At 43.0% G+C, this 20521-nt stretch overlaps 1 long non-coding RNA gene across 1 annotated transcript; it reads left to right on the top strand.

The window, feature by feature from the left end:
• Positions 1-212: 212 nt before the first annotated feature.
• On the top strand, positions 213-19398 carry LOC105487468 (uncharacterized). Its single transcript, XR_011625039.1, has 2 exons — positions 213-1029; positions 1361-19398. It is a non-coding gene; the product is annotated as an uncharacterized lncRNA (long non-coding RNA).
• Positions 19399-20521: the final 1123 nt, after the last annotated feature.

Raw genomic sequence — 20521 nt, 5'->3', positions numbered from 1 at the left:
CTGGCGAAAGAGTCAATGGAAACGCTGGGTGCTGTGACCGCTACACCGGCACTACAGGGCCTCGGCTGGAGAAAGCCTCGCACGGAGACAAGAAAACTGTGCACAGCACAGCTAGCAGTTGACACAAACAGAAAAGTGTCTGCTCTGGTCTCTGTGACAAAGCGCGGATCAAAACGAGCAACTCAGTGGAGGGAACCCCGCAGCCACTGAAGAAGTTACCCGCGTGGCTGTGGGGCCAGAGAAACACCGCGATTTCGACGACAGCCTTGGGGATACGACAGAGAAACATTCGCGGCCACAGAAGTACCATCCAGCTCCGCGCAACCAGTGGTTCTGCGATTCAGAAACCACTGTCAGCTGGACTCGACTAGAAACTTCTGAAAAACTGTCGTCTCATAACAGCTTTCCTACCCATGACAGAGAGTCGCCTTTGGAGGGCACCTAACGGTGCTGAGACCGGCCTGGGCTAGCACAAAGCACAGAGCGGTGCCAAGAAACGCCGGACTTGGTGAAACCAACCTTGCGATCAGCGAGTCCACTGGCTTCGCAGGACGCAATGGGCGAAGGCGCAGCGGAGAAACCGCGGGCTCGGTTCACCGATTATGCTGCTGGCGGGTGATGGTGGGGTGGGGCACCCGCAAAGTTGTGAAACCAGCGGCGCTGGGACCCAGCGATCACCTGCCCGTAGCAAATGCCTGTGCAGTTGCAAAAGACAACTTTTGGCGGAAGGAAGGTTGCAGTCAGAGAGCATCCGATAACGCTGACAAAGGAGTGGCGTTGGCAGTGAGAAACCGCTGGCGCTGGGAAAGGAACGGTGCAGCGACCGACCAACCGCGCGCTTGGTGCCTCCAAAGTGCTACCGGTTCTACCCACTCTGTCCCCCACAGGCTTAGGGAAGTCTGTTGTCCTTTTCTTTTTTCCTCTCTGGCCTACGCTGGTGCAGTGGTGTCATCTTGGCTCAGTGCAGCCTCGACTTCCTGGGATCCAGCGATCCTCCCGCCTCAGCCTCTAGAGTAGCCGAAACCACAGGTGAGTGCTACCACCCCCGTCTAATTCGTGTGTGTGTGTGTGTGTGTGTGTGTGTGTGTGTGTGTGTGTGTGTGTGTGTATTAGAGACTGGGGTCTCGCTATGTTGCCCAGGCTGGTCTTGAACTCCTGAGCTCAAGTGATTTGCTCGCTTGGGACTCCCAAAGTGCTGGGATCACAGGCGTTGGCCACCGAGGCCGGCAGGAAGTCTGTACTGTTCTTGCATTCCACGCATTGCGTTGCGCAGTGGGAGAGTAGTTGACTTATGCCCTGAGAACCACGCAGATCCTGTTGGTCCCAGGAACAAAGTAAAAACCATTCTGGTCGCCAACAGCTTCCTACGCAGCAAACAGCCATCCAGCCTCCGTGACTGGGCTCTTCCAGGTCACCCCTGGCTCCCAGGCTCTCTTCCGGGTCCGGAACCCACAGGATCCTACAGGAGGGGCCGACAACTGCTTGCCTTCGACACTTGAAACTCTCGGTCTAAGGTTCCCTAGGAGCGTAAAAGGCACAGCGTTTTCTGACCGCAGCTTCAGGTCTCCCTCGCCTGTCCCGGTACCACTCCTGCAGGAGCGAACTCTGTGGGAACCGCTCGTTGATTCTGATGGTTAACTCTGTCAGATGTCTTTGATATTGGGCATAGGAGTTGGAAGAGGGCTGGAGAGAAAAATGAACTGCAAGACTCCAGCACAGGAGGTGGGATTGATGGCAGACGTCTGTTCCCTCTCTAAACCCAATAAACATCTCAAATTGCCATCCACTTTCCTATACCCTTGATTTGTGAAATGGATCACTGAGGCTTTCTCTGTCTTTCCGGAAATGCAAACAGCTGAATTTTCAAGAGCTTGAATTCTCTCACACTTTTCAGTCAAGAGTGGGGCTATAAACTCCTTCCTCACAGGAAATAAGGAACTGCCACGGCTTGGAAGAAAAACGTATTTTTCCCATAAGCTTTCACATTTCCCAAAAAAACACTATACATCCGGATGTAATTCCCCCCCCCCCAAGAGATTTACAGACCCTACCAAGAGCGTTCCCACGCAAACGCATCATCTCCCAATCGCATCCTGAAGGCACCATGCAACCAATTCCATCCTTTTCTGGATGAACCTGGGCAGAGGACAGGTGCAGAGGAGCCCAGAGAAGGGCCTTGACAAGTCAGGAGACCCAATTTGGGGTCGCAATTCTCACCCACTCCCAAGGTGTTTGTTTTGATCTTCCCCTCCCACCATACTACTTCTTCTGCTACCTGGTTTCTCCCCGTATTCCAGGATCCTCCAATTGCCTTCTGGTCTTACAGACGGGAGAATAAATGAAAAATGGCATCGTTTCCACCTTAAAAGTTACAAGCACTTCACCAAAAGGAACAGCCTAGGTAGAGCCTTTTTAAAACAAATGCCCGCCCACTGCTTCACCCTCCTCATTTCCACCTCAGCAGAGCATTTTAGCAGAAAAGCTGACTCAGAGCAGTAGCTCCCTCCTGTAGTCCCAGCACTCTGGGAGGCTGAGTCAGGAGGATCTCTTTAGTCCAGAAGTTCAAGACCACCCTAAGCACAAAGTAAGGCCCTTGCCTCTACAAAAAAACAAAAAACAAAAAAAAAAAAAAAGAAAAGAAAAAAAATTGAAAAATTAGTCAGATTTGGTCTTGAGTGCCTGTAGTCCCAGCTACTAGGGAAGCTGAAGTGGGAGGATCTCTTGAGCCCTGGAGATTCAGGCTGCAGTGAATAGTGATTTGTGACTGCACCACTGCAGTTCAGTCTGGGTGACAGAGGGAGATGTTGTCTCAAAAAAATAAAATAAAATAAAATAAAATAAAATAACATAGCTGGGATTACAAGCCCTGCAAGAAGGGGTCACCTGAGACATTATTACATATACCATTAACAGAGGAGAATGCTGCAAATTGTACTGTGTCCCAATGGTAAGAGGCCACCCATTTAAAAATATATACATGTTTCAGAGATACTAAATGATAAAAACATTTACCTTAGAATTGATCAAATTCAGGTATCCACTCCTTTGTTTTCAATCTTTAGTGCCATTTTTTAGTTTATGTCTTGAAAATAGCATAGAGATTAGAGTTGTGATTTTTTATTTTTTTAATTATTTTTATTTTGTTCACTTATTTATTTTTGAGACAGAATCTTACTCTGTCGCCAAGGCTGGAATGCAGTGGCATGATCTTGGTTGACTGTAACCTCTGCCTCCCAGGTTCAACCCATTCTTGTGCCTCAGCCTCCCGAGTAGTTGGGACCATTGGCTCCTGCCATAACACCCAGGTAATTTTTGTATTTTTAGAAGAGACGGGGTTTCACCATGTTGGCCAGGCTAGCCTCGAACTCCTGGTCTCATGTGATCCACCCGCCTCGGCCTCCCAAAATGCCAGGATTACAGCCATGAGCCACCATGCCAAGCTGAGTTGTAATTTTTGAAACCTATTTTTTTTATTGTATTTGGTTTTGTTTGCGGTGTAGCTCAATACATTGAAATGGTTGGGTGAGTGGGAAAATCATCTTCCCCACTCCTCCAGTATCTGTAAGGTGCAATTTCTCATAAACAATTTCAGCTTCTTGCCTCCCCTTTTAGTTTACTCACATATTGTGTGGTTTGTGGCATAAAAATCATTATTTGTGACAGACACCATGCCAACTGTATTTTGTGCTTTACCTTGTTTCATTCTCAACTGAAAACTGTGGTGAGCACATGCTTTGTGCTGGGCTTGCTTCTCAGTTCTCTCCATTTTGTAGTTGCACAGCCTCACTTAGGGAAATTGGAGTGTGTATAGCTCTGCCTGTGACTGAATAGATAAATGTAATTTTAGCATTCAGTGTTAAGAAATCAACTCTTGGTGCAAATTTAAGACTCATCTTCTCATGGGGTGTGTGTGTGTGTGTGTGTGTGTGTGTGTGTGTGTGTGTGTGTGATTTTACTGTGTCCCTTCTCCCTAACACTCCAGTTCAAGATACCAACCTACGTTCTGAGTTGATTATTCTGGATACACTCTATCAAAATATGACTGTTGGACACCAGAATACACCACCCCAATATACCAGCATAACAATATACCTCTGGCATATTGATTATTTCGGGCCTGGCATGGTGGCTCACACCTGTAATCCTAGTGCTTTGGGAGGCCAGGAGTTCATGAGAAGGCTGAGCACATAGGGAGTCCCATCTCTACAAAAGTATTTTTTAAAAAGTAGTCCTGGTTACTAGGGAGGCTAAAGCAGGAGGATGGCTTGAGTCCAGAAGTTTGAAGTTACAGAGAACTATAATCATGCCACTGCATTTCAGCCTGGGTGACAGCGTAAGACCCTGTTTCTAAAACAAAAACAAAATAGGACTGGGAACTGGTGGCTCACGCCTGTAATCCCAGGATGGTGGGAGGCCGAAGTGGGCAGATCACTTGAAGCCAGGAGTTTGAGGCCTGCCCAACATGGTGAAACCCAGTCTCTATTAAAAATATAAAAATTAGCTGGATGTGGTGGTGCATTCCTATAATCCCGGCTACACAAAGGTTGAGGCATGATAATTGCTTCAACCCAAGAGGCAGAGGTTGCAGTGAGCCCGGATTATGCCCCTGCACTCCACCCTGGACAACAGCGCAAGACTCTGTATAAAAAAAAAGAAATTAAATTAAAATTTAAAAAAACAAAACAAGATGAGAGAAAACCCTCATCTGTACTGCTATACTCCTTACTCCTCTTTATGACAGAGCAACACAGAAAGATAAAGACAAAGAAAAGACTATTCTGGGAGGAAAGAGGATGAAACAATATGATTCTTACCACAAAGTACCAGAAAGTACAACAGAGTCGATACACCGGCACTAGTCACACAAATCCTTTTCTCCCATCAGTCAAGATTTTGGACAGGAAAAATAAACAGAGAGTGACCAGATTCCACAGAGTGGAGCCTGGAATCTGGCTGGTAAGAAATTCTTATCCTTATGCTAGCCGATCAGCTCCTGCTTTCCCTCAACCGTGGGCTTCCAAAAGAGCCAAACTTTCTGTTCCTGCTCAAAGCACCCAATTTTCAGGCGCCCAGGGAAATCTTTCTCTTAGCACTCTGAAAGTTTGCTCTAAAAATCAACTCACAGAGGCAGATTAATAGGAGAAAACACATACAAAATGTGTGATTGCCCAGCCCCTCAGTGAGGTGCAGGAGCTTATATACTATCCTGAGTCTACAGAAAAAAGTGGATCATGGCAAAACAAGTTAAAGGTGGGAGAAAACCTTTAACGGTTCCAGACTCTCTGTTAATTCTTCCTAGATGTGGACAAGAGAAGGCTTTTATGTATCAGTGCAGATTGTCCACAGATGTAAATTTTTCCCACAAACCACAGCATTGTAGGGCTATTTCTTATGCTGGTTCTCTGACAGCCATCTGAAAATATGTCAAATAAATGTATTTTGGGGTTAAACATTTTTTATTTCCTTCAAAGTGGAATATTAACTGTATGTCTCTTATAGATATAGTTTTAAATAAATAAGGGAATCCACTTTTTCTAATTTGTTGATATGTTTTGTTTTAATAATAAGTTAAATTTTAAATGATTTTCTGCATCTACTGATATTATCATATAGTTTTATTCCTTTTTAATGTTAATGTGAATAATATTAACTGATTTTCAAATGCTAAACCAATATTGAGTTTGTGGAATAAATCCCACAAGATCATGATGTATTTTTAAAAACTTACATTTCTGGATTCAGTACGCTAATCCATTATTTATAATTTTTTAATACCTGTGATCATGAGAGTTATTGGCTAACCAAAAATTGGGGGATTGATAAGACTGATATGCAAAATTGGCTTATAAATATTCATATTTGCTTGATACTTAAAAAGGCCTTTCTATGTATTTTTTCTGCCCCGCTCAGGCAGACTTATTAAATACTGGCATCATGTCTCATTCGGGGCCATTCAAAAGTCAATAGTGGACTGAATCATTCTATTTTTGTAGGCACCCTCATAATCTTTTCAGTACAGATTGAATTATTGAGGATTCAGACAGCAAAGGAAAAAGGTCAAAGCATGTAAGTTAAGCAGAGAGACATATTTTTCTTCACCTGGCTTCCCCAGGAAGTATTAGCTAAAGTGAAAACTTATGTGAAACCTTTTAATTCAAAAGTGAGTTTTTGTTTGTTTGTTTGTTTGTTTTAAAGAGAGTGGGAGTTAAAAGAGAGGGAAGTGAAAAAGGAAGGAATAAGAGGCAATTCCATGCTGTGCTACCTCATTGGCCCAAATTGGGTCAGGGTCAGAGGCGAATTTACCATGCAGCTAAGGAAGCTTAGCTTTTAGGATCCCTTTAAACAGGTCTATAATCTTGTACTCAAAAGTTTTATTCTTTTTCCTAAAGAGAATTCCCCACTACCTGTAACAACACTGGGTTCTATGAACTGAACCTACCATGAACACAACAGTTTGCTTGATCACATGGAACCATCTTCTAGGTAGCCCTATTTTTGACTGCTTCTCAGAATAATCCACTTAGGAAGAAAGAAAGGGGAAGAACATATCCACTGTGGGGGAAATAAAACAATCCTGACAACAAAAAGACCCCTGTGTACCCAATAGAAGAGACAGAGAACACTAGTATTGAGTTAGCCTTAAGAGATTTACATGCATGTAAGGTAGCATGACAATAACTATAAAGCTGGGCCATATCTCATATGTTTTAAGCAAAGAACATGGCCGGGCACAGTGGCTCATGCCTGTAATCCCAGCACTTTAGGAGGCTGAGGTGGGTGGATCACCTGAGGTCAGGAGTTCGAGACCAGACTGGGCAACATGGTGAGAGCCTGTCTCCACTAAAAATGCAAAAATTACCTGGGCATGGAGGCGCTCGCCTGCAATCCCAGCTACTAGGGAGGCTGAAGTGGAAGAATTGCTGGAACCCAGGAGGCAGAGGCTGCAGTGAGCTGAGATTGCGCCACTGCACTCCAGTCTGGGTGACAGAGTAAGACCCCGTTTCAAAAAAAAAAAAAAAAAGTGTAATTTGAGATTCCTTATGAAAAGGTCCAGAAAAGCTAACTTAAAGAGAGCCTATGTGATAAACCACTATTCCTTCTGCACTTGTGTAAATAATTAGGCCAACTTTAACGACATCAAATTTATTTTGCAAACAAATTAGTTTTATTAATACTTTCATGTTGTTTGATAGAAAAGGGCATAAGCATACAGAAAAAAAATGTCAGGAAAAAAAAAAAACTATAGTGTACCTGTCATTAGATTCTAGCTCATTGTTTTTGATGTCATCTTCCTGAAATCTAGACTGGATCTTGAACTTTTTGTTCCCTTTAATATAGGGCAATCGGCTGGGTGTCAGGCTCACACCTGTAATCCCAGCACTTTGGGAGGCCGAGGTGAGAAGATTGCTTGAGCTCAGGACTTCAAGGCTAGCCTGAGCAAAATGGCAAAACCCTGTTTCTACAAAAAGTACAAAAATTAGCTGGGCATGGTGGCATGTGCTTGTGGTCACAGCTACTTGGAAGGCAAAGGTGGAAGGATTGCTTGAGCCAAGGAGGTAGAGGCTGCGGTGAGCCTTGTTTGTGCCTCTGCACACCAGCCTCCGTGATAAAGCAAGACCCTGTCTCAAGAAAAAAAAAAAATCTAACTATGGCTGTTCAAACTAATATTTCTAACTTTCCTTCTATCCTTGTGGCTTGGAATTGCTGAAGTTAAACTATACTTTTCCTGAAGACCTGTAAGCTGAAGCTGGATGGTTTAATATAGACTGCAAAGAAATCAAATCATCACAACTCATGCATGGACTAAAAACTATTACTTTTTCTCCCCTACGATAGACACTGGCTGTAATGAGAATCTAACATCCCATGGAATTTCCCTCACTTCCCCTTTTCTTACCTGATTCAATCATAACAACCCTGATGATTTTCAATTGTGTCTACAGTTTTCACCTTAATCCTATCAGGTCCTAAGGCAATTTTTCCAGGCAAATTAGTGATCATCTCCCCAACTACTTGGACTTTGGTGTCTGCCATTCTGTATATGACAGAGCACACTCCGTACTGTACTGAATCATTTACTCCCTTTCCTAGACAAGCCACATAGCTTTGCCTGATCTAGAGGCTAAAATATGGAGCCCCATTCATCATCTTTGGAAGGGCTGTCTTGAAAGCAGTATGTCCAGAGCCCCACATGCCACCTGGCCTAAACCTAAAATAAGCCAGGACTGGGAACTGGACAGCCTTACTGCACTGAGCCACTACTGTCAGTGTCCCCAGTTCTGTGCACATATGAAGTGCAGTGCATTCAGGCTGCCATGCTGGGCTTACATAAGCTAGAGTCATTCCTGAAGTTTAAAGGGGACAAAAAATGTTGTTGAGACCCACATGTCTGGGGCCAATTGCTGAAACCAGAGAAGAGCTACACACACTTGAAAAACAGGTGTAAGCTATAGACAACACAACACAATGGGCCCTGACCCAGCCAGGAGATGCCAACCAGCGAAGATGGACAGACAGATGCCCAGAGCAACTCTCAGAGCCCAGGCTGCCCCCAAGAAATTGCTGAAAACTGAGGCTTAGGACAGACAGGAACCCAGAAAATAAAGGAACCCAGTCTTGCTCATGGCTCATGGCACCAGCCCTTTCTACCAATGCCTTGGAATGAATTAATGCACCCCAGTGGGAGCCCTCATGCTGTTCTTGTGGACTTCCATAGGACTATGCCCTGCCTGGAACTGGAAGTGTCTGCAGTGAAGATCCTTCCATATTTTGCTCTTCATTTTCTGAATCACTTCAAGGCTTTCAACTGGAAAAAAATCTGTTCGTATAATCAATAATGTGCTAAGGAACTTTACTTTTAGATCTCAGAATTCATAGTTCTTTGTACATGAGGATCGAAGCCTTCTTCCATATTCTCCACCCGTGACATAGATTTGGAGTGGGTAGAGTCAGGATTGGAAGCACATATAGGTGGGCATGGTGGCATGAAGGGGACTGGGACCCACATCAGAGCTGGAGGCTGAACTCCAGGGAGTCTTTGAATAACTATGGATATGATGTCAACAGGGTGGGAAAGGGCAGTGGTCCACTGTCCTGAGGTAATCTTGAAGCTGAGCATAGCCTCCATGCTGAGATCAGAGAACAATCATCAATAAACATTCCTTCAATGGTCTGAAGTTTATATTCACAGGGTGGAAGTAGAAATTAAATTTATGGAGCCATGAGGAAGACCCCCAGCCCTGTGCCTTTTGAATTGACAACCATGGGATTCCAGGGCATCAGCTCCAGGTCAGACATTCCAGGCAGTTGCAGAATTCTGCCAATGTGGGTCATGCCCATCTCAAGAATTCACATGGATTGAATCCAGCAAAACTGAACATCCAGCAAAACTTCAAAATCCAGCAACACTGAAGGCTCAAGAACATCACTGGTGCATACTTGGCCCAGGGAGGCTATTCTCTCACAGTCTCTCCCCATCTCAGGGCCTGCAGCATCTGAGACTCACTCCTTCCTGTAGGTATCCCAGGAGAAAGATTTATGCATCCCCATAGCTTCAACCTGCAGTGTGCCAGGCACAGAAAAATGGTTGTCTTCAGAAAGAGATGAAAAAACTTGCAGTAGCAATCACCCTTTGGACTTCAAAACTTTTCTGTCACCTTAGATGTGATAAATTAAAACCCAGAAACTCAGTGTTGGTATTAATTGTGTCTAGCTATGAGGCCATTTTTTTTTTCACACTGTCACAGTTTTAAATTTGAATATAGAGGAGCTTAGGTGCTACAATCTCAATGGAACGTGGGAATAAAACTGTCTTTGCCTTGCACTTCTTGTTAGATTGATTAAATACCAGTTGTCGGTATAAGAAAATGGCAATAAATTGTCAAAGTAGAATTGGAAAGTGGTTTTGTGATTTGGATATGGAGCAGGCTTCCCATGTGACCATTCTCACTTCCTATTCTGAAGTCTTACAGTCTACTTTTGTTTCTCTCCCTCTCTTCATCGATTCTGGTGTTTGAATACTCTGGGAACTGAGCTTTCATCTCCTATGTTAGCCACAGAGATGAGGGCTTTGAGGGCGCCATGGAATCAGATTGTTGGAAATGACATAGAAATCACAGGCACTCAAGCCCAACAGAGCTTAAAGTAAAAAAAAAAAAAAATTAAAAATCAGGCACACACACAAAAAAACAAAACAAAATAAAACAAAAATTAAAAATCAGGCACGCACACACACAAAAAAAAAAACAAAATAAAACAAAAACAAAAACAAACCAACAAAAAATGAGAAGACTGCTAAACTCTACAATTCTATAAAGAAGGACTGCAAAAAAGAAATCACAGAAAACAATAAGAAAATTTGGCCAGGCGCGGTGGCTCACGCCTATAATCCCAGCACTTTGGGAGGCCGAGGCGGGCGGATCACAAGGTCAGGAGATCGAGACCACAGTGAAACCTTGTCTCTACTAAAAATACAAAAAAAAAATTAGCCGGGCGCGGTGGCAGGCGCCTGTAGTCCCAGCTACTCAGGTGCCTGAGGCAGGACAATGGCATGATCCCGGGAGGTGGAGCTTGCAGTGAGCCGAGATCGCGCCACTGCACTCCAGCCAGGGGGACAGAGCGAGACTCCGTCTCAAAAAAAAAAAAAAAAAAAAAAAAAAGAAAATTTAAAGTGATATCAGAAAATATAGCATACAGGGCCAGAAACATTTTAGAATATGAGATGGTTTTAGAAGGCAGGATGGAATTCGGAAAAAAATCACATTTAAAAAATAGAAATGTAAAGGGAATTGGAAGGAGAGAAATTGAACAACAGGAAATGGATACCATGCATCTCTAAAATAATAACTGTTTAGTATTAGACTGTGTCAATTTTAGGATTTAATGCAATATTATATACAAGTGGATAAACAAGTATAAGTACGTGGCACCAGTTATGAAAATATGTCTTAAAATAAGGACTATGATAGCTCTATTACTCAGTGTCATGCCTCTAATGGCCAGTTTTTTTTTTTAAGAAAGAAAAGCCCCTATAAATGTTTTGTAACATGTTTATACTGAAAACATTTACGGAGCTGGGTTTAATGGCTCATGCCTGTAGTACTGTAGTACCAGCTACTCGTGAGGCTGAGGTGGGAGAATTGCTTCAGTACAGGAGTTTGAGACCAAGCTGGGCAGTACAATAAGACCCCAACTTTAAAATAAATAAATAAATACAAAATGATGAAGAATAGTTAAAACTAACTTGTGCCAGGTGTGGTGGCTCATGACTGTAATCCCAGCAGTTTGGAAGACCGAGGCGGGCAGATCACCTGAGATCAGGAGTTCGAGACCAGCCTGACCAACATGGAGAAACCCTGTCTCTACTAAAAATACAAAATTAGCCAAGCATGGTGACACATGCCTGTAATCCCAGCTACTCGGGAGGCTGAGGCAGGAGAATCGCTTGAACCCAGGAGGTGGAGGTTGCGGTGAGCCGAGATCATACCACTTCACTCCAGCCTGGGCAATAAGAGCAAATTCCGCCTTTAGAAGATACAAAGAGTGGTGGACATGGATGATGATAATGGTTGCAAAGCATTATGAACTGTACACATAATGCTTAAGATGGTAAACTTTATGTGTAAACTTATGTGTATTTTACAGAGAGAGAGAGAGAACTAGGAACTTACTCTTGCGTGCCCCTCACTAACATCCCAAATGTTCCTTTCTAATCACCCCTACGCATTTTTCTCCTGGCAGGACAGAATTCCAGTCTCTGCTCAGGAGCAACTATGTGATTTGGGGAAATGATAAACTTTCTATAAACTAGGGTTCCCCAGAAAAACTTTCTCTTCACGGACCCAGTACTGCCTTTTTTTTTTTTTTTTTTTTTTTTTTTTTTTTCATCCCCTGAACCAAACTATTTGACTCTGGATAGCTTTTGCCCTAGATTATAGAATTTTATGTTAGTGTCATTAATTCCCTTTTCATGTGCAATTTGCTTCAGGATTAAAGTCATCAGCCAGGTTCCTAAGCTATGTGGAATGACCAGGACCAGAAGAGTATAAAATTACAAAAACTGGTGGCTTGTGAGTCTAAGAGTCCCTGATTACCTGCGACAGACACGGTGGCACAGCACTTTCTTCGCGGTGAGCCAGAGGTCTGGGGTTCTGCTGAAGAGGCCCAGGGGCCCTAGAGGCTGCAAGCCCTGAGCTCAGTATATTCTGGACCCTGTCCTCTCACTTTCCATCCATCGTGTGCCCCCCAATACTTGTGCCAGTTTTCCAGGAACCACCAAGAGTTCAACTGCAACCTGCTTCTTCCCCAACACCCCCCTCCTCCCTCCCCTCCCACACTTCTTTTTTGGGAAGTTTTTTAAAAATTAGGTTATTGTATCCATGAAACTTTCTGTATTTCTTGTTTTGTTTTGTTTTGTTTTTTGAGAGAGACAGTCTCGCTCTGTCGCCAGGCTGGAGTGCAGTGGCAGGACCTCGGCTCACTGCAAACTCCGCCGCCTGGGTTCAAGTGATTCTCCCGCCTCAGCCTCCAGAGTAGCTGGGACTACAGGAGTGCATCACCAAGCCCAGTGAATTTTTGTATTTTTAGTAGAAACGGGGTTTCACCATGTTGGCCAGGATGGTCTCAATCTCTTGACGTCGTGATCCGCCCCCCTCGGCCTCCCAAAGTGCTGGGATTACAGGCGTGAGCCACCACGCCCGGCCAACTTTCTGCATTTCTTTTAAAGTCATTGTGCTACTAAATTACAAGGCTTTGACTCCTGGATCTAAAAAGGTGGCTAACTCCTGCTAAATCTTAAGCATTGATAGCAATTGAAGCCTCATTTTCAGACATAGGCGAAGATGAAAATCAGAATAAGGGGCATTCGTGAGACGTGGGGCCAGAAATAAAAACTATTCAACCCTCTTAATCCCTGGGAATATTGCAGAAGAAGTGGATTATGAGTTTGTAAGGACCCATTTTCAGAGACAAAATTAGTTCAGAGTTTCTCTATAAATTAAACAGTTGTGTTTTTGTTATTGTCGCTGTTGTTGTTTTGAGACAGGTTCTAGCTGACCCAGGCTGGAGTGCAGTGGTGTGATTCTGGCTCACTGCAATCTCTGCCTCCCACACTCAAGTGACACTGCCACCTCAACCTTCCAAGTAGCTGGGACTACAGGTGTGCACCACCATGCCTGGCTAACTTTTGGATTTTTTTGTAGAGACGGGGGTTTTAACATGTTGCCCAGGTTGGTGTCGAACTCCTGAGCTCAAGAAATCCGCGCACCTAGGCCTCCCAAGGTGCTGAGATTACAGGCATAAATCACTAAGGCCAGCCTATAAATGAAACGTTAGTATCAAAGGAACACTAATGCAAGACCAGTATGTGGGCCCCTGGGTCAGATTAACAATGTTTTATTGGAGCATTAAGACATTCTTTATTTAAAAATTATGAAAGGTTATGAAAAAGTTTATAAAAATTATATCTTATGGTCTAGATGATTACAATTTAATAGATTTGTCTTTAAGATTTGAGAAACAGATTTAGTTGACTTCCTCCTGTCTTTATTAGGTCTCATGTTTGGGAAAGAAAGACTCAAAGAGTAGAAGTTTTTGCCTTTCTGTTTTTGAAATCTTTGAGTTACCATTTTGACTAAATGAATGACTTATTTTACAACGACCTGTGATCCTATTTTATGATATCAAATGTTTTAAAACTTTGATGTTTGACAAACTTTCTAAAATCTAATTCTAAATTCAGTGTTTTTGCCCTCACTAATTTTTTTGACATTACTTCCCCTGAAATCCAGAGAGGCATATTTGGCTCACTTGGCATAATAAAATCACACAAGTATTATCAAATATGAAATGATGTTTAACCTTTTTGGATTGTATTTATATAAATGTGTTATTAATGTGTGTTCCAAAATGTTATGAGATTCCTGTGATTCTGAAATGTCTTAGTATATGTTATCAGAACTAATTATCATCATTATATTAAATTGTGGTATGTCATAAATATAACCAATTTCCTTGTCGATTGTGTCTTTAACCATTGCTATTCTAATAATTTTATCATCCACAATTATTGTTTTACCTTGATCCTTTTATAGGGTAGTTTATAATCAGTTATAGAGCTCTGAACACTACCCTTTTTTTTGTTCATTTATTTGTTTTGAGACAGGGTCTCACTCTGTCACCCAGGCTGCAATGTGGTGGTGGCATAAGCACTGTTCATCCTCAATCTCCTAGGCTCAAGCAATCCTCCTACCTCAGCCTCCCAAGTAGCTAAGACTACAGGTGTACCCCACACACCCAGATAATTTTTTAATTTTTTGTAGAGATGGACTTTCCCTATGTTGCCCAGGCTGGGCTCAAACTCCTGGGCTCCAGCAGTCCTCCCACCTCAGCCTCCCAAAGTGCTGGGATTGCAGGCATCAGCCACCACACTGAGTCTTTTAATACATTTACTGACTCTTCATTTACAAATACTAAGTGTCTATATTGTGCTATGTAGTGATCAAGGTGCCGGAGATAAGTGATCAACAAGCAGACACGGACTTGGCCATAAAGTATTTGACACCTTCATGGGTTGGAAAAAAATAAAAACAGTAAACATGACAACAAACAAATAAGATAGTGTTTATAGGATAAATGCTATCAAGAAACTTAACACAAGTGAGCTGGAAAGGTAGCTAGGAGGATCCTATATTAGCTAGTGTAGTAAGGATAGAATTATCAGATACTTCCACTTTGGTATGAATAATGCAATGAACAAAGCAAAAAAAAAAAAAAAAATCTGGGCCATGCACAGTGGCTCACATCTGTAATCCTGGCACTTTGGGATCACTTGAGGCCAGGAGATTGAGACCAGCCTGGCCAACATGGTGATAGCCCATCTTTACTAAAAATACAAAAATATTAGCCAGGTGTGGTGGCATGCACTTGTAATCCCAACTACTTGGGAGGCTAAGGTGGGAGAATCATTTAAACCCAGGAGTCAGAGGTTGCAGTGAGCTGAGATCTCAACACACACACACACACACACACACACACACACACACACATATACAAATGAAGGTGGAATTACCATCATGAGAGAAGATTCTAAGAATAGAACAACTTTATTATGGGTTAGGCATGGTGGCTCACATCTGTAATCCAAGCACTTTGAGAGGCTGAGGCAAGAGGATCACTTGAGGCCAGAAGTTCAAGACCAGCCCAGGCAACATAGTGAAACCCAATCTCTACCCCCGACCAAAAAAGAAAAGTTTTTAATTAGCAGGGTGTGATAGTTCCTGCCTGTAGTCCCAGCCACTCAGGAGGCTGAGGCAAGAGGATTGCTTGAGCCCAGGGGTTCAAGGCTGAAGTGAGCTATGATGGTACCACTATATTGTAGTCTGAGCTTACAGAGTGAGACCTTGCCTTGAAAATTAAAAAAAAAAAAAAAAATGTTTATTACAGCTAGGGAAAGAGAGAAAACAAATAATGGCTTTCAGTGACCCATGTGGGAGGTCTCCAGATTACAACAATCTTCTAGTCTTCTGCCCAAGATGCCATGCTGGCCTCCAGGCAAACCTGATACATGATTAGGTAAAGATGTCAGTTTTGATTTAGTTTTGATTGAATTATTTAATTACTGATGATACAGTGCCCACATATATGATATTGACTCCATAAATTATGAGGTTGGCCAAAGATGTAGTCAAGGCATTTTTAAGGGAGCTCTAACTGATTGTGCTTGATGGTGTGTTTCTCCATTTTCTCCCTGAGTATATCAGATTAGTTGACCCCTATATCAGCTGACCTCTTTATTCTCTAGGTTATGACACATTAATTCTTCCAGGATATAAGAGAAAATAAATAAAATGTAAAAGCAAAATACTATAAGCAATTTTTTTACCCATTTCCCCTTTGCCCCAAGAATACAGGCAGGTGGCACATGCAGCTGCAGCATTTACCCCGAGATCATTCACAAATTTTTTTTTTTCCAGATCATATGGTATCTGTTTTCAGCTTTCTGTTCAAACAAGCTGTCCCAACCGTATCAGTCCTACTTTGATGTAATTCTCTGAAAAGCATTTGAGGATAAGTTTAGGACTGTAATCTACCAGTTATCTCAGGGTAAACAATACAGCTGCAAGCACCGCCAGCCAGTATTCTCAGGACAAATGGGAAATGGGTTAGTTAATTAGTGGACCCTTCCACAAATACTGGAGACCACTAGAACTTAGATATAAGTATAATAGTATAATTGCAGTTTGTGTAAATTAAGATTCTTTAACAAAGCATCACCTGCCTTGGCAGTTTTTGTCTAGGGGAGTTGAAAAGAACTAGTAGATTCTTTTGCACAGTTTGGAGGGAGAGGCTTGTCCACATAAGAGCCTGGACAGCAGGTGTCTACCTGGGTGACACAGATCCCCTTTGGGAGTTGTCACTCTTATGTGTGTTATACCCATCCAGAGCACTGCCAACTCTCTATAATGCAAGTTTCTATTCACTGTTCAATCCTGGAGAGACATATGCCAGCTACATGCTCAAAGAAATGATAAAGCTACTTTTCTGAGATCACCACTGGTGTTTCGCTAGCAATTACTGGCAGGTAGGGGTTGCTCCTGCTCTCGGGATCCATTCTCCAGACATCTAGAGTCCATAAACCTTTCACCTAACAAGACCTATCAATTTTCTGCCTTCTATATCTATTTTGTCATTCTCATTGTTTCATTATTTTTCATTTCCTGTTCTATAGTTGTATATTTTCCTTTTTTCAAGTAAAAAGAAACATGGCTTTGAAGGGAAGCATCACATTTGAACCTTGTCTTTCTGGTTTTCAAATCAGCTCCTGGAGTAAACACAGAGTTAGCTGTGTTCTGAACAGTCTCGAGATTATTCTCTCATTAGTAAGAGCTGTGAGAGCTGCAGCCAGTTCCTCATCTTTGTATTTGTGGCTCCCTTTATAGCCCCTGGAACACGGTAGGGTATCAAAACATGCTTGCTAAATTTTGGGATCAGGTTTTATAATAGTAAACAATAATGTTTGATTAAGTAATTCTATAATTGTAACCATTGATGCTTTGTAAATACCATGTTTGACTCACATGAATTCCGATTTCACAATGGATATGAAAAGGAAGAAATAATCTACAGAAAGAATACAACAAAGAAGGACCCATTTTACATTCATTCCGATTAAGGTTATCTTTCAATCCATGCTAAAATCTACAATGATAATATTGTTAAAAACTGAGCAAATTACTTTCAACCAGATACTGTCTAAACATTAACTTTTGCTATCAAAAGTATTCCTGATAGTTACTTTGTAAAATGAGAGTACATTTGGCTTCCATTTCAGAGGTAGTTAATAAAGGCTACAGGGATAGATAACGTGCCAAGGGTCACTCATCTAGAATGGCATATAACTTCTCTGTAACTTAGCCACTGGGGCCTGAGATTTTAGCTTCTTGCTATTGTACACAGAAGTGCTGAAATCTTTTTCTTTTTTGGAGACAGGCTCTTATTCCATTGCTCAGGCTAGAGTACAGTGGCTCAATCTCAGCTCACTGCTGCCTCAACTTCCTGGCCTCAGGTGATTCTCCTGCCTCAGTCTTTCAAGTAGCTGGACTACAGTTAGGTGCCACCACGCCCAGCTGACTTTTGTATTTTTCTTTTTCTGAGACAGAGTTTGGCTCTGTCACCCAGGCTGGAGTGCAGTGGCCGCAATCTCGGCTCACTGCAAGCTCCGCCTGCCGGGTTCACCCCATTCTCCCGGCTCAGCCTCCTAAGTAGCTGGGACTACAGGCGCCTGCCACCACGCCCGGCTATTTTTTTTTTTTTTTTCTTTTCGTGCTTTTAGTAGAGACAGGGTTTCACTGTGTTAGCCAGGATGGTCTTGATCTCCTGACCTCATGATCCAGCCACCTCGGCCTCCCAAAGTGCTAGGATTAGAGGCGTGAGCCACCGCCCCCGGCTGGTATTTTTTGTAGAGACAGCATTTTGCCAATGTGCCCAGGCTGGTCTCCTATTCCTGGGCTCAAGAGATCTGCCTGCCTTGGCCTCCAAAAGTGTTGAGATTACAGCTGTGAGCCACTGCACCTGGTCGAAATCTTCTTAATATAACAATTCAGCAGTAGACGACAAAACTGGGAAAGACCATACTAACAATTGGGCAACTATGCTTACCCTGCTCCTCAATAACATCCCAAATCATCCTTTACACATTCCCTCCCAAGTTTTTCTTTGCTGATACATAAGGTTTCAGTCTGCTCTAGGACCAGCAATGTGATTTGGTGCAGCAATGAACTTTCTATAAGAAAGCCAGGCACCATAAAAACAGCTTTTCCTCCACAGGCATAGTAGTACTTTTTCCTTTCATTTCCTAAACCAAACTGTCACTAATCTAGATAATTTCATCCCAGCTGATAAAATTTTTTGTTAACATCATTAATTCCATCTTCTGAGAAAATTTGCTCCTAAGACTAAAGTCATCACCCAGTTTCTTGTTATCTGCTTAGAACCACCCAAGAGAGCAGAAGGGTATAAAAATGCAAACACTGGAGATTTCTGAGTTCCTGATACTCTGTCACCAATTGTGAGATGGATGCAATGAAGCAGCACTTTCCTCCTGGGGTGCAGCAGGAGCAGGACTTTCCTCTGGGGTGCAACAGGCCTGGGATTCAACAGACCAGGCACCAGGACACCAGAGGCCACCAATCCTGAGCCCAGGAGATTATATGCCCTGTCAGCTCCCTTGTATGTTATTGTACACATACACCCAAATTCTGCAATACTTTACATTCAGCAATTCAACAGCAGAAGACAAAACTGGGAGAGTGAAAGACCACATTAAGAATTAGGCAATGAGGCCAGGCGTGATGGCTCCTGCCTTTAATCCTAGCACTTTGGGAGGCCGAGGCGGGCAGGCCATTTGAGGTCAGGAGTTCCAGACCAGCCTGGCCAACATGGTGAAACCCTGTCTCTACTAAAAATACAAAAATTAGCCAGGCATGGTGGTGGGGGCCTGTAATCCCAGCTACTTGAAAGGCTGAGTCAGGAGAATCACTTGAGCCCAGGAGGTGGGGGTTGCAGTGAGCCGAGATTGTGCCACTGCATTCCAGCCTAGGAGACAGAGCAAGACCCCATCTCCAGGGGCGGGTGAGCGGGGGCGTGGAGAATTGGGCAATGACTAGCCTGGGCAACATGGTGAAATCCCATCTTTGCAAAGAAATGCAAAAAAAAAAAAAAAAGAAAAAAAAAAATTAGCCAGGTATGTTGGCACATTCTTGTTCCCAGCTACTCTGAAGGCTGACCAGGGATGATCATTTGAGCCTGGGAGGTCCAGGCTGCCAAAAGCATGACACTGCATTCCCACCAGAGCTCCAGAGAAAAACAATGTCTCATTAAAAAAAAAAAAAAAAAAAAAAAGGACAATGAATAGGCAAAGCATCCTAAGGGGGGGAAAGCCTGAGGCATCACATTATCCAACTTGAAACTATTCTGTAAGGATGCCATTATCCTAAGCAAATTAACGCAGAAACAAATATTGCATGTTGTCACTTATAAGTGGGAGCTAAAACTGGTACAAAGGGACATAAAGATGAGAATAATAGCCCACTGGGGACTCCAAAAGGAGAGAGGGGAGAAGATAAGGGGATAGAGGCTGAAAAACTTCCTCCTGGGGACTTAGTAGTTCACTCTCTGGGTGATGGGATCAATAGAAGCCTCAGAATCACGCAACATATTCTTTTAACAAACCTACACATGTACCCCCGAATCTAAAATTAAAATGCAACATGAGTCAACATAATACAGAATAATAATATAATAAAATACACAAAAAATGATATTTTGATTAAAAAATTTGGCAACCACCCTGGCCTGCTCCTCAGTAACATCGTGATCCTTTAGGCATCTAACAAGCATTACTCTGGGGCAGAAAGGGACCCAGTGTGCTCCAGTACCAGCAATGCATTTTGGGGGCAGTAAGGAACTTTCTAACCAGGGTCTCCCCAAAAACCTTTCTCTCCACAAGAAAGGTAGTATTTTTTCTTTTCAATCCCTAAAGCAAACTATTTAACTAGATAACTTCATCACAGATGATAGGACTTTGCGTTAATCTTTTTTTTTTTTTTTTTTTTTTTTTTTTTTTTTTTTTTTTTTTTGAGACGGAGTCTCGCTCTGCCGCCCAGGCTGGAGTGCAGTGGCCAGATCTCGGCTCACTGCAAGCTCTGCCTCCCGGGTTCACGCCATTCTCCTGCCTCAGCCTCCTGAGTAGCTGGGACTACAGGCGCCCGCCACCTCGCCCGGCTAGTTTTTTGTATTTTTTAGTAGAGATGGGGTTTCACCGTGTCAACCAGGATGGTCTCGATCTCCTGACCTCGTGATCCGCCCGTCTCGGCCTCCCAAAGTGCTGGGATTACAGGCTTGAGCCACCGCGCCCGGCCGCGTTAATCTTATTAATTCCATGTCCTGATGTAATTTGCTCCTAAAATTAAGGTTCCCACCCACCTCCCTTACAATCTGATTTGGACCGCCCATGAGGCCAGAA

This window comes from Macaca nemestrina, chromosome 6 (genome assembly GCF_043159975.1).
Source record: "Macaca nemestrina isolate mMacNem1 chromosome 6, mMacNem.hap1, whole genome shotgun sequence".
Classification (NCBI taxonomy): Eukaryota; Metazoa; Chordata; class Mammalia; order Primates; family Cercopithecidae; genus Macaca; species Macaca nemestrina.
The sequence above is the reverse complement of the archived record's forward strand: the minus strand, read 5'-3'. Positions and strand labels throughout refer to the sequence as shown.